Raw genomic sequence first — 13868 nt, 5'->3', positions numbered from 1 at the left:
TTTTGTACTGCTTTTGGCCACCATAAGTGTGGCAGGGTATGCTCAGACGTGAGTCCCTTGCTCACTTTGCCACTGGATTCAAGCAAGCCGGGCTGAAGACGGCTGTAATGCCAGAAACCGGTCCTCGGAAGCTTGTTTCCGGTCCAGGGAAGGCATGGCTTGGCGGTTCGCGCTGGACTGTTCCCATGAGGCACAGGGTCAGACTGATTTGCATATAGCCATGTCTGAACTGGGGTGGCAAAGTGGGCTAAAGAACGGTGATAGGGGGGGCGGAGCCAGACCGGCGACCAAGATGGTCGCCCGGGCTCCCGGCTCTGTCGACCTTCTTCCCCCGCCGCCTGATCCTGTCGGCTATCCTGCGCTGCGATGGTGCTCCCGGACGTCGGAAGGGGTGCTGAGTTGTTGTGTCCGACTCCGAGGGTTTTTCGAGCCCTGAAGACGGAGATATGACCCTTTGTATTTTGTGGCCCGCACGAGATCTGAAGCCGGGACCCCGCGTGATGCTGCTACCGCCCGCGAGTGCAACAACAACGGCCATACGGACCCGGAAGGTGCCGGTCAACCGCTATGGAGGTCGGCCCGTCTCCGAGAGTGTACATCCAGCGCCTGATCCGCGGAGCCTGGTGAACGCGAACCACGCCACCCCTATCTGCCGATTATGCTCCCCCCGTCTGCTGACTGATGCTATAGCGACCTAGATGCCGTCCTTTGTTCCCACACGGAACCCTGGTTTGCCCGCACTCCGGGTGATCGTGGCCGGTTGAGGCACAATGCTGCTGCGGTACTTTTTGGTCTGGGAGGGAGCTCATATGTGACCATCAGTGGGGAAGTGGAATTGGCTACCGTATTGTGTGCAGCGTGGAGGACGCGGTAGTACTATGCTCCTCACTATATCGAGGACTGGTGGCACTTGTGTTCGTTTGAGCGGCGCTCATGCTGGGAGCCCCTTTCGGGGGAGGCGCCTCCATGGGACATACCTGACCATAGCGGTGGCAGTCTGCTCTGCAGATCGAAGGGTGGAGACCAGATCCCCCTGTGTACTTGAAGGACGAAATCTGGAATGGATCGATACAGAGACGCCCCGGTGTATGTGGACAGGAAAGGGAGCCCGAAGCTGGTACTATCCTTCTGAGACTTTGTTGGTGTGGCCCCTTCTACAGTTTTCCATGTAGACTTTGCGGTGAGGTGTGGAGATGACTATCGATGGCTGAGAGGGATGGCTTGTACTTGGACTCCCTGGTTTGTTTCAAGTGGATTGTCACGGAGATACCTGGTTCTATGGGTGCATGGTTTCTTTGGAGGCGCCACCAGATGTGTGTTTATCGCTTCCCTTTCACGCTCCTTTTCTGATGGCGGGCTTCCTCATGAGACCCAGACACTGCGTAATGACTATCCTTTTTGCACTCAACTTTATTCTCGGGATCGTGAACGACCAAGTGGCGGTGGATGGCTTTCGAGTGTGTCGTATACTGGTGCATTGCTAGATATCCAGCTTCCTCCGGACTGGCCTGTCTGTTCACTCCGGTACTTTGCTTGCCCGACCCTGCACCACTTGGACTGGGATTGGATTATGATTAGGGCTGGGTGGCTCTACGTGAATGATGGTACTCTGATTTCTGAGGGCGATGCACAGGGGGACTTTCATCTTGGCGGTGTGACTTGAAGATCTGAGCGGCGAATGTTATCCTGTTTATGTCGTTATCTTAAGGCTTTGTTAATAACTCTGGTGTAATTGAAATGCTACGTGGCGGTGGGGGGGGGGCCGTACTGGGGTCCCTCCAATGTTTTCTTCCTTTCCCTATCGTGGGGGGTTTTCGTTAACTTTTCTTCTTTCCCTCTTTCTTCTTTCCCTCTTTCTTCTGTTTTTGTGTAGATTATTGTCTTTCCTCTCCATTTTTCTTCCTTCTGTATTTCGGGTTTTGACACTGGGCGATAGGCACGCTGCTAGGGGGGTGGGCCGTAGCCGTATGCAGGGGTGCAGGGTGGAGGGAGGGGTATTATTGTTTTTTTTCCCTTTTTGTTACTATGGCCCTTTATTTGTGTTGCATTTGCTTTTCTATAACTTTCTTCTTTTTCCTTCTTTTCCTGGGATCCGAGTTGAGGTAACTCTCCGTGTGTTTTGCTAGCTCAGATAATAAGGGTTGATGTTTTTACTGTTTATTATTTATCCTGAGTATATACACCAGTGCTAATATCTCACCTACAGTAGTCCTGACTGTGAATATCCTGTCCTATGAACAACCCTTGACTTGTTGTGGCTTAATTGTACGGCATCGGATCCTGCTTTAACTTTACTTTTAAAAAGAAACCTTCTTTAATCCTGTTATCAATGTGGTGCGAATATTCTCCTGGTTACAACGGAGTGTTTGGAAGGCGGATTTCTGCATTTTATGGCTTAATTGATTTGAGTTTATCGCCTCTGTCCTGGTGGCCGACCGTGCTGGTTTGTAGGCCCGTGACTGTAACTGACTTAAGTAACAATAAAGGTTTTTCAAAAAAAAAAAAAAGAACGGTGATAGATTAAACCCAGATCTTTTGACTGGGTGTGAGTGTTTGATTGGTTCAGATGCTCCGTCCATCACCACCCCCTTTTGTACTGCTTTTGGCCACCATAAGTGTGGCAGGGTATGCTCAGACGTGAGTCCCTTGCTCACTTTGCCACTGGATTCAAGCAAGCTGGGCTGAAGACGGCTGTAATGCCAGAAACCAGTCCTGGGAAGCTTGTTTCCGGTCCAGGGAAGGCATGGCTTGGGGGTTCGGGCTGCACTGTTCCCATGAGGCACAGGGTCAGACTGATTTGCATATAGCCATGTCTGAACTGGGGTGGCAAAGTGTGCTAAAGAACGGTGATGGAATAAACCCAGATCTTTTGACTGGGTGTGAGTGTTTGATTGGTTCAGATGCTCCGTCCATCACCACCACCCCCTTTTGTTCTGGTCAGCAGCAGCCATAGTTTGCTGTCCGGGTCTAGAAGACTGGTATTGGGAAGACTGAGGGCATCCCAGAGGAGCTTTACAGTGCATGGAATAATACCCCCACACTGTAAACTGTGTCGGGGTTTAATTCCAACATGTTTGATACCAAGCACAACAGGGTTAGTTCCAGCCAGTTTAGATATAGTCATCTCGTAACGAGGCCACTTTATGTATCATAATGGCTGATGCACTTGCAACCCAGGAGCATGGACTCCGATGGTTGTAGGGGCGCCCCACTCATGCAGGGGCACCCTCACACTTCGAACTGAGCACCCTGCTATCAGGATTGAAAAACCTGCCTTAGTCGGTGACTTATAGGTTTTAAGTGCAGTGACCTCTGAAGCATAAGCAAACATATCTGTTGTAAGTGGTGCTAGCACCAGCTTACACAGACTGCAATGGCAGGTCTGTAGTAACAGTTTGAGTGGTCTTCCATGGTGGCATAATACATGCTTCAGCCCATGGGGGACCCCTGGTGTACCTATGCCCTGGGCACCTCAGTACCATATAATAGGAAATTACAATGTTACACAAGTAGCCAATATGGGATGTACCTAAGTACTCACCATATCCAGTTTAGGGGAGAAAGCACAGAGACTGGGGTCTTGGTTAGCAGTATCCCAGTCAGACTAGTCAGAAACAACATAACACCAGGCAAAACTTGGGGGGTAACCATAAAAGCAGATCCTACTTTCCTACAGTGCCTTACCTCTAGAATATAAAGCCTAGATCAAATTCACATGAAATGCACAAGGCTGTATCCGCTTTCTCTTGGCTGCCTACTCTTTCATTTTTTGCTGCGTCTGTTTAATCATGGCGAACAGCTTCCTTGCATCTCTGATGTTTGTTGAAAGTATCTGCTATATTTTGAGCGTACATTGCCTTAGGTTATGCTTGTTGAAAGTATCTGCTATATTTTGAGCGTACATTGTCTTAGGTTGGAGGTGTTCCTTCTTGTATGATATGGCTTCCAAGACTTTACCGATGACTTAAAGCTCTGCTATGCCACCTCCACACGACTCTCGCAGGAGATCCCTAACTACTTCTGAAGGTTAACACATAATAATTATATGCAGCTTCGCAATTTCACAAAGAATTGTCAGGATAGAAACTTGTGTGACCCTCACCCATTATTTGAAAGGTGTATCAGAAGGACCCATTCTGGTTTACTACCTTTAAAAATCTAAGAATCTTGCAGATAACCTAAGGGCAAGGGCATAGCCCTATTGAGCCCTTGACAGATCAGTCAAACAGGCTAAAAATAACAATAGAGAGTCTCTGTTGGAAAAATATTCCATACTGACTCCAAACAGTCACTTTTATGATCACCTATCGCTGGGTGGCAAATTCTCTTTAGAATAGCTTCACAAAAAATTGGCTGATCAAGAATGTGGGAAACAGGGGCGTGGCCAGCAGCATGGCGGACAAGACGTGTCCTGCCGGAGCTCCGCAAGCCCGCTATAGATCCTGTTCGTATCCTGAGCTCACAATCACCCCAAAGCTCTAAACGTCCGATCGAAGAGTTGTGAACTTATTGTGCCAGTAATGAGGGATGGTGGGGCCCCGTGAGGTGTCACGATAGCGAGAAAGCCGAGGAGCGAAGGAGATCCAGCATGAAAGCCAAGATGGCGCTGAGAGGATCGGCGGAGCTTGAGTAACCGAAACCAACCAGAGGCGGACGATACGGAGCCGAGCTGTGCCCCGGGGGAAGGTGCTAAGGCATTGAGAACACCAGAAGTGCGGACGGAGCCGAGCCTCTCTCCCCCCCTCCCCCTTCCCCCCCCCCCTCCCACCGCCTCGAGGAGCAGGCTGCCGCGGTGACTGGGTGTGGAGCTGGCGGTGAGCGGCGGCAGGGGTCTGGATAAGGTAATTCGCTGGCAGCAGAGGGCACTACTGCAAGAGGTAGGCGGCAGAGATAGCCGATGGGCGCTGACATAGTCTAGCTGCAATCCGGCCAGCATCACGAGAAAAGCCATTCAAACATGAGACTGGAGCGCTAGGATCCCATAACGGGCGCGCCCCTGATCAGTGAGGTGCTCCGACGGGGTGGGGGAGAGAAGGGGGCCCTGAGAAGACACGGGGCCAAACCCTGGTAGGCAGGGTTGGCCGCCCGGTGATTGGCACTGCAGAAGTGGAGAATTGTTACAAGCGGGCCGCAGGCTGCAGACAGTATTCGGCAAGAGTGTGGCTGAAGGAAGCCACCACTCACTCCTCCCGCCCCCCCTCCCCCCCATGAGAAGCCGGTGAGACAGGGTGATTGTGGAAACCCTGGGGGAAACACGAATACAGACCCCTAAGAGGACAGGTACAAGAGCCGTAGTTGGGACAAGAGAGGGCCCCTTGCTACCAGCCGTCTGCTGCCATCGAGAAGCACCGGCCAGAGCACAATCCAGGTAAAGGGGAACCGTGTTGAGGAGTGGCAGTTCACCCATCAGGCGGAAGACGATGGATGAAGACTGCAGGCATAAGGTGCATCAAAGGCGGGAAATAAGACTCCAGGCAAAGACTGGGGAAATACGGGAGCCGGCCTTACAGTGTGGCATAGCGCTCGGTCAAGCGCCACTGTCAGATAAAGCAAGTCCCTGAACAAACAGCCAGAGTGGGCCTCCTGGAGCGAATCAGGGAAAGGGGACACTCAGCGGTGCAGTTACGGAAGCCTGGCATTGAGAAGAGAGACTACCAATGGTGCGAGATAAAGACCCTAAAACGCAAAAATGGGGGAAGCTGGACAAATTCGCTAAACCCCTGCAGGGGATGGATCTCCTTGCAACAGTCGCCATGGAAGCGCCTGATAATAATGTTCTCCTTAAGGCGATCCGCTCCTCCAGGGAGGCACTGGAGGGTAAAATCGACGGCATCAAGATAGACGTCAACCTGCTACGTAAAGATTTACGGAATGTGTCTGAAAAAGTCACGCAGGCAGAACAAAGAATATCGGAAGTGGAAGATACTACACATATGCTACGGAAGGAGGTCACAGAACTGACGACGGCTATGAAGGACGTGTTAGGGAGAGTAGACGATGCGGAAAACAGGGCAAGAAAGAACAACCTCCGTTTGATTGGTTTTCCAGAGAATGTTGAGGGGACGGATGCCGGTGCCTTTCTGAGACAATGGATAATAGACTCGCTCCCAGAAGTACACTTCTCGCCGTGCTTCATCATCGAGAGGGCGCATCGCATTCTAGGGGCTCGGCCTCCGGTAGGGGTGGTGCCAAGACTGCTGATAGCGAAATTCCTCAACTACCAGGAACGTGACCTCGTCCTTCAAGGAATACGTAAGAAAGGGGAAATCCGGCTGAATAACACCAAAATCATGGTGTTCTCAGATTACTTGTGTGAAGTCCAGAAACAGCGCAAAACGTTTGATTCAGTCAAGGACAAGTTGAGACAGATGCAAATCACTGAAATGCTCCGCTTCACGGCCAAATTGAAGGTGATATATCCAGACCAAGACAATGTTCTTTACTACACCCAATGAGTCCTGGCACTGGATAGAGGAACGTCCTATGTTCGAACCCCTGAGGCTCCAGCGTTCTCAACGAAACAACACTGACTAAATGCACTAACAGACCCTGGGCACAGAGGCCTGCCTGGAGAGACAGAGAGGCATCACAAAGAGGCCCCAACAGAGCGACACCATATGGCACCAGGGGGGCCACAGGCCGGACACCAAGAGCTTCAGACTCAGAGAGCACTTCACGGCAAGACATGCCTCGTGAGTGACCAATAAAAAAAGAAGCAGCTCAGCAGAGATCGGAAGACTGTACAGATCAGAATATCACCACGGACTCAGAGGTGGAACATCCCCTTATTCAGAACATTAATCTCCTTGAAAATCTGGAAGAGACGGACAGGACAACTGGCACAGAATCGCAAATAGGGCACGAAGAAATAATTGAATGATGAGCAGTGTTGGGCACGGAAAACTGAATGGGCAGTAAGCAGACGGAAGGTCTATCACGCCACCCCTTGTCTGCAGTTTTTTCCTTTTTGGTGTATTTGAGAGAAGTTTGATTCAGTCCGCTTTGTGTTTTCCTCGCTTCCCCCTTCTTCCCCCCTTCCCTTTCTCCCCCCCCTTTTTTCTTTAGTTGTGCCTCCCTTCCTTTCCTTATAGTTGGTTGTTGGTCCCCTATTTTGTTTTTTATATAGTTTGGGATTCGGTTAGGTGTGTATTTTCCCTTCTTCCTTTCTGCGTTTCTGTTGCGTTGGTTTGTTTTGTCGGATCACCCCTGCCATCAAAGTACTCTGAGATGCCGCAGCTGAGACTTTGGTTGTCTGAGGGTGTGAAGGCGGCGCATAGCTATCTCGCGAGGGGGGAGAGGGGAGATTGAAGGTTTAGGAGTTGGGGTGGGGGCGGGGGGTGACAGACCTCTCCTGATCCAAGAGACTAAGTTGGTCATGTTGACCCGAGGAGGAGTTGTTTGGGTGGGGGATTGCTTGGGTGGGGGGGGGAATGGGAGGTCACCACAGTTTATCAGAAAAAAATGGGAATGTATCAGTTGCAACCACTCAGTGAGAAGGAGATGGAGGAAGATGCAGAGCGGAGGGCGAAACAAGGTTCGAGGAGATGTAGCAAAAATGATGGCTAATCATACCCCGTATTCAGTTTGATCATGGAATGTCAACGGGATGGGGAACAAGGTCAAAAGAGGGTTGGTGGTGTCATACTGTAAAAGGCTAAAGCCGGGTGTCATTCTCCTACAAGATCAAAGGAAGTAGTGTACGCACAGGGAGTGCGGGTACATCCCCAGGGGGCACACCGGGGTGGTCCAAACACAATGATTCCAATTATACAAGTTTTGACATGTGACATTAGACTCAAAGAAATGCAGGATCGTTTCTCAGACAGAGGTTACCCCCAATCCATCCTCTGAGGCTCACACACGCGTTGCAGCCATCAACAGACAAGAGAGTTTGTCAAAAAAAAAAAAACTACTGATCAACGGATGGTACTAGTATCCAAATATTCTACCAGCAGTACAACTTTCAAGAAAATATTCCTTAAACACTGGCCAGTCTTGCAAATGGAACCTGATTTCAGGGAATGCTTTGAAAAACCACCTTTATTTGCTTATACTCGCAGCAACAACTTTAAGGAAATTCTCTCAAAGACACCCATCATCCAAACCATCCACAAAGGAACGATACCATGCAAAAATTGCAGCAACTGCAACTGTGTCATTAAAGGAAACATCATACGACATCCCATGAAAGGACACCCCATTAAACTTCACGTCAATGCCACATGTGATTCTATGAACTTGATTTATGCCATCAAATGCCCATGTGTTCAACTATACGTCGGCAAGACAGAGAGGAAAGTTAAAACACGCATGAATGAACATAAATCGAACATTCGTACTAAAAATGAGAAATCCAATGTAGCTGTACATTTTAATGAATCGCATCACACCATTGCACAGTTGCAATTTATCGTGTTGGAAATCATAACCAAAAAAGAGGGAATAGACAATCATAAATTTCTTCTTAAAAGAGAACTTGAATGGATTTATCGTCTCCAGACCCTTAAACCACATGGACTAAATGATCGGATTGAATACAGTTGTTATCTTTAGACATACTATTCCATTTCTTTAATATACTGTACTGGTTGATATCTCGCATTGTTCTATTTCAACCTTTTACTTTATTCTCTTAACACTTTACCCCTCTAAGATGGCCGCCACCGTTTTTTGTCTTATCGTTTTCACTAGTCCTTCTTTGACTCCCTGCACCTCACTCATTTGAACTTCCTGGTTTAGCCCACTCATTTCACAACCTCCGAGCTACCATACATGTGATGAACCGCGTTCCACTATGAAGTAAGCTTCACATCGTTACACGTCTCGTTTTTGGTTTATTTGACGGTAAACCCACTTCAGGCCCTTTTAACCGCACACCCGTGTCGCACGCTTTCAATGCTGCATTTTTGTATTTTTGTAACATTCACTGCCGAACCCCGGGCGTTAATCGTTTTTTTTTATCACCTACCACTGATAATGATACACACACGTCTTTATATTCACTCGTTTAACCTCGTTTTTTTAAAATTCACCTTGCATGACAAGCACTTTGAACCACTTTGTAAATTAGTCCATATCGCATGAATTTTTTTCTTACACCTTTTTTTGTCATACATTTTCTTAGACCCACTTTTCTTCTTCTTTCAGTGCTCCTTGATAAAGGGCTTTCCTGCCCGAAATGCATCGGAGCTTTTCGTTGAGCTCATTCAACATGGATTGTACATTATGAAAATTCTATTTTGATATGACGACAATATCAAGAGAAAAATGAACTTCAAATGCTAATAAACAACTAAAACTTGTATAATTGGAATCATTGTGTTTGGACCACCCCGGTGTGCCCCCTGGGGATGTACCCGCACTCCCTGTGCGTACACTACTTCCTTTGATCATTAATTAGGCGCTTGGACGGAAGCGCCTCCTAGGAGTGCACCCAATTGATTAACTTTCAGCATATTCGATTACTCTTCGCTGTGCACCCTCTCCTCCTACTTTTGGTCAATTCTCCTACAAGAAACACATTTAAAGGGCACGAGATGCAATTTCTTGGGCCGTAAACCATACACAACACTGGCACATGCGCGTTCTCTACCGGGGCAAAAGTGGTCGCCATATTATTAAAGAAAAGTCCACCATTTAGCATAGAGCGCACATGGAGTGGCCCTAATGGAACATATGTGGCAGTGAAGGGGATCTGGGACAGGAGACATATCACATTCATTAGTGTTTATGCACCCCCTAGACTACAGAAGCAAACTATGGACAAATTGGCTGCCATTCTTCTTGAAGCAGGCTCCCACTCCCACATAATAGGCTGGGACTTTAACGATGTGATGGACCCCACTTGGGATCGCAGGACAGTTCCACTGGGAGACCCCAGGGAAACCCCACTCAAAAGATTTGTAGATAAGCTAACACTCACTGACCTGTGGCGCAGACAGCACCCCCAGAAAAAAGCATATTCTTTCTATTCAGGGGCCCATAAGGCCTTCTCGAGACTGGACTACATACTCACCCAGGCTGAGGAATTAGAGGGAGTACAAAAGATTGAATACCTAGCAAGAGGTCTTTCAGACCATTCACCTTTATGGCTGACAACCGGGGCTTGGACGCAACACCAATCTAGGGAATGGAAATTGAACTTGTGGGAACTACAAGACCCACATGTGGCTAAGGAGATTAGAGTGGACACGGAGCTATATTTCTGGGACAATGTAGGGTCAGTGGATTCCACCATTATTTTGTGGGAAGCTTACAAAGCCGTCCTCCGGGAGAGAGTACAGGTGTACCTAGAGGCGCGAGATGTGGGTGCAATCCCCGAAGATCTGAGGATGGTCACTATTGTGGTTATACCCAAAGAAGGGCAGCCGCCATAGAGTTGTGGTTCGTATCGACCCATCTCCCTCATAAATATGGAGACTAAGATTCTGGCCAGAATTCTGGCCAATAGACTCAAGCGGGTCATTACAAGACTTGTCCACAGAGAACAGTCGGGCTTTATGCTTAAGAGATCGACGAGTCTTCATCTTAGATGAGTCTGTAACTGGTTGAAGACAGTGCAAAATAGAGCTGATCCTCATCTCATACTGTCCCTAGATGCCGAGAAGGCATTCGACACAGTCCACTGGCCATTTCTCATAGCAGTACTGAATAGACTGGAATTTGGTCCCGAGTTTAGGAGGTGGATAGCCATACTATACGAAAGACCATTGGCAAGGGTTATAGTCAACAGGGTTACGTCTCGGAAGTTTCCAATAGAAAGGGGCACCAGACAGGGTGGCCCCCTGTTTCCTCTGCTTTTTGCAATGGTCCTTGAGCCCCTTGCATGTGTCATTCGAGCACATCTGAGCATAACTGGTTTCCGAGTGAGTGACAACGATGACCTCGATGAGCGTATTTAATTGTATGCCGATGATATACTTCTATATGTCACAAACCCCGGAACGACACTCCCTAATATTATGACAAGCTGCGAGGAATATGGCAGCTACGCGGGGTACAGAATCAATTGTGAAAAATCGTGTGTTTATCCGGCAAGACAGGATGTTGGGAAGGTAATATATCCCAGCCAACTGCAGGTTACACCCAATGGGATAACATATTTGGGTATTCATATCACGCTGGATAAGCCAATGTCATTGGAGCAGAACCTGTACAAGATACTAGGGGAATTCCGCTTAGAAGCAGATTGATCGGCCTCATTACCTCTGACGCTGCTTGTAAGAGCGGCTCTCTTCAAAATGATAACCCTACCAACATTTTTATATGTTCTTCAAAAATACTTATCATCCAATCCCAGAAGAGGTGTTCACCAAGATTGATGACTTTCTGTGAATGTTTCTTTGGGGAGGGAAACCCCCTAGGGTAGCATTGGGAAAGCTACAGTGCAACCAATATAGCGGTGGCATTTCCCTGCCAGACCTTCACGCCTACTACTGGGCAGCCCATTTGATAGTAATAAACTGGGCATTTGGGGAGAGGGACCATCCTACATACGCGCTTGAACACATACAATTCTTCAAAAAGCCATAGTCACACCATCTTTAAGGAGGTAAAGGGGTCGCGAGAATGTTGCCAGCCACACAAACTGTGTTAATGGCATGGAAGAAAGCGGAGAGGCGGATGAAATGGGATGGCCGGGTGACCAAGGAAACCCCGCTTTGGGTGGAAACACGACTCAAGGAATTTGCCAAGCTGACAGGTTTTCAGAAATGGGACTTGGTTGGCATTTCCCAGCTCAAGGACATACTATATCGTAAGGACCTGGTGACGTTTTCGCGCCTCCAGACTGAGCATGACATGAACAGGACGCAACATTTTAAATATTTGCAATTGGGGCATGCTTGGAGGGCGCAGCATATTGATATGGGGAGCCACCCAGAATATGCCCCGTTGGAAAGACGGCTCTTGATGGACGAAATTGGGGAAAAGGCAGTGTCCTGGACCTATAGAACAATTATGAATAATACACCGGACCCTTTGCAAAAACTGAGGTCACACTGGGAGGCAGATCTGGGGGACATAGATAACTTGGATTGGGAAATGGCTCTGATGCAACCTAGGGAAATAGCTATTAGATCCAGACTTCTATTGATTCAATTCAATTATTTACACAGAATGTATTACGACGTTGTCCGATTGCATAGGATTGGTAGAGCGGAATCACCCAATTGCCTGAAATGTAAGACCATGGAAGGAACCTTCTTTCACACGGTCTGGGGGTGTGCACAAGTACAGATATATTGGGGCACGCTGCTGAAGGAACTGAAACTTATATTGCAAGACTCAATATCCCATGTTTATTTTGTTGGGCATAACAACAAAAATCGATCTCCCCAAAGCGAAACTAACGTTGCTCCAGCTGGGCTTGGTAGGAGCCAAAAGGGACCTGGCAAGAGCATGGGGTGCTGCGTACAATCCTACGCTAGAAGAATGGCAGAGGAGTATGGACGTGTATATGCTGTAGAAAAAACAACCTATAAAGCACGGGGGCGCCTGAAATAATTCAGGAAAATATGGAAGCCTTGGTTGACTTACCATGGTCTTGCACTCTAAGTGAATTGAAGGGTAGGGAGGATGTGGGGGGGAAGGATGTCGAGCAAGGGATCATGTTGACAGAAATTATTTTGGTAATGTTGATTATTTATGTGACAATGTCGAACTCCGCTCTGCATGTAATGAACATGGAAATGAGATGCTCTGAATATCTGAGGTGTTTTTGTAATGTAATTAAGGAAATACAAATAAATACATTCAACAAAAAAAGAAAGAATGTGGGAAACAAGTCACTTGACTCAATACTTTTTTGCAGTCAAACAGGGTAACAATTTTCGGGACCAACTGGTCCATCCAGAAGCTGACTCTGCCCTACATTATGCGAACCAAACCAGATAATGGGAACTTGCCTCCAGTTCAATACCACTTCCTTCCGGGCACCTGCAGCATGTGCAATAACACAGCACACTAAGAAGAGATTGACTTGAGTTATGTACACAGTCATGACATGGGTATTTTACAGACAAAAACTCTGACCAAATTATTTGTCATCACATAAAAGTTAGCAATTCCAAGCATTCCAATAGTATATGGTGAACTAAGTGGTCAGTCACATCAAAGACAGCGTTCATTATGTTTACAGTCTCAAGTAGAAAGGTGCCCAATATCTTACAGGTTGGTTAGCTGAGCTTCTATACCATTACAAAGAACCTCACAACTCTATGCTATCCCTACACAGAGTTGATGTGCTGATTTCAGGTGAGAAATTTTCTAGAAAGGGTTTGTTTTTTTATTTGTTGCGGATTACTGCTTCAAGATGGCTAATGACAGCCAGATGCAAATATACCATACTTCATTGTCCTCGTGTTTTGGATATTCCTACTTTAAGCCAGCATCATGGTTAACTGCTATTAGAGCCACCACCTTGTGCAAAGGATGTGCCTGAGAAACAGCCAGAAAATGACACTTGAAAGTGAATTAACCAAACCCGTTCTGAAGCCTGGGAGAAAGGGTCACATCTGCAGTCTGGAAAATGTGTGTAAATGTGGAATCCAAAAAAGATCCAGTTTGTTCCTGCTCCATGCCATGAAAGAGAATGCAATGCAGAGCACTCGAAGGACTGCTTTGTGACCAGGGCTGGTGTCAGCATGATAGACGGTCTTCCAGTGGTGAGGGGATATCATTTAAGTCTGCACTTTCTGCAGGAAGAACTGAGGGTCTGGCTAGAAGTCTGCCTGCTGAGATCAGGAAGGCCCATACCTGGCCTAATAGGAGGGAGGCTGTCTAGAAGAAAGCCAGTATGTTCATGGCATGGGGAGTAGCCAGGAGGGAGAACAGCAGGAGCGAAGCCAGGAGCAGCCTATGTGTGGTAA

This window comes from Lissotriton helveticus, chromosome 8, assembly GCF_964261635.1.
Source record: "Lissotriton helveticus chromosome 8, aLisHel1.1, whole genome shotgun sequence".
Lineage (NCBI taxonomy): Eukaryota > Metazoa > Chordata > Amphibia > Caudata > Salamandridae > Lissotriton > Lissotriton helveticus.
This window is presented reverse-complemented; position numbering follows the sequence as displayed.